This window comes from Geotrypetes seraphini, unplaced genomic scaffold (assembly GCF_902459505.1).
Source record: "Geotrypetes seraphini unplaced genomic scaffold, aGeoSer1.1, whole genome shotgun sequence".
NCBI classification, from domain to species: Eukaryota; Metazoa; Chordata; class Amphibia; order Gymnophiona; family Dermophiidae; genus Geotrypetes; species Geotrypetes seraphini.
In genome coordinates, this window is record NW_022985982.1 from 52,826 (window position 1) to 54,262 (window position 1,437).

Here is a 1,437-nt window from a genome sequence, read left to right on the forward strand (position 1 = left end):
GTTACAGTATTGCAGTATGTTACAGTATGTATAGTATGTTGCAGTATGTTATAGTATGTGCGGTATGTTACAGTATTGCGGTATGTTGCAGTATGTACAGTATGTTGCAGTATGTTACAGTATGTATAGTATGATTGCAGTATGTTATTATAGTATTGCAGTATGTTACAGTGTGTTGCAGTATGTTATAGTATGTTGCAGTATGTTATAGTATGTTACAGTATGTTCCGTATGTTAGTATGTAATAGTATGTTACAGTATGTTACGGTATGTTCGGTATGTTGCAGTATAGTTACAGTATGTTGCAGTATGTTATAGTGTGTTGCGGTATGTTACAGTATGTTAAGTATGTTGCAGTATGTTACAGTATGTTGCGGTATGTTGCAGTATGTTACAGTATGTTGCCGTATGTTACAGTATGTAATAGTATGTTGCAATATGTTATAGTGTGTTGCAGTATGTTATAGTATGTTGTGGTATGTAGTATGTTGCGGTATGTCGCAGTATGTTACAGTATGTTGCAGTATGTTACAGTATGTAATAGTATGTTGCAGTATGTTATAGTATGGTGCAGTATGTCGCAGTATGTTACAGTATGTTACAGTATGTTACAGTATGTTACAGTATGTAATTATATGTTGCAGTATGTTATAGTATGTTGTGGTATGTTACAGTATGTTGCGGTATGTCGCAGTATGTTACAGTATGTTGAAGTATGTTACAGTATGTAATAGTATGTTGCAGTATGTTATAGTGTGTTGCAGTATGTTATAGTATGTTGCAGTATGTTATAGTATGTTGCAGTATGTTATAGTATGTTGCAGTATGTTGCAGTATGTTATGGTATGGTATGGTACAGTATGTTGCAGTATGTTATAGTATGTTGCAGTATGTTATAGTATGTTGCAGTATGTTATGGTATGGTATAGTATAGTATGTTATGTTATGTTGCAGTATGTTACAGTATGTTGCAGTATGTTACAGTAATTTGCAGTATGTTACAGTATGTTGCGGTATGTTGCAGTATGTTACAGTATGTTACAGTATATTGCAGTATGTTATAGTATGTCGCAGTATGTTACAGTATGTTACAGTATATTTCAGTATGTTGCAGTATGTCACAGTATGTTGCCGTATGTTACAGTATGTAATAGTATGTTGCAGTATGTTATAGTGTGTTGCAGTATGTTACAGTATGTTGCAGTATGTTATAGTATGTTGCAGTATGTCGCGGTATGTTACAGTATGTTACAGTATGTAATAGTATGTTGCAGTATGTCATAGTATGTTGCAGTATGTTATAGTATGTTGCGGTATGTTACAGTATGTTGCAGCATGTTGCAGTATGTTACAGTATATTGCCGTATGTTACAGTATGTAATAGTATGTTACAATATGTTGCAGTATAGTATAGTATGTTATGGTATGGTATGGTAT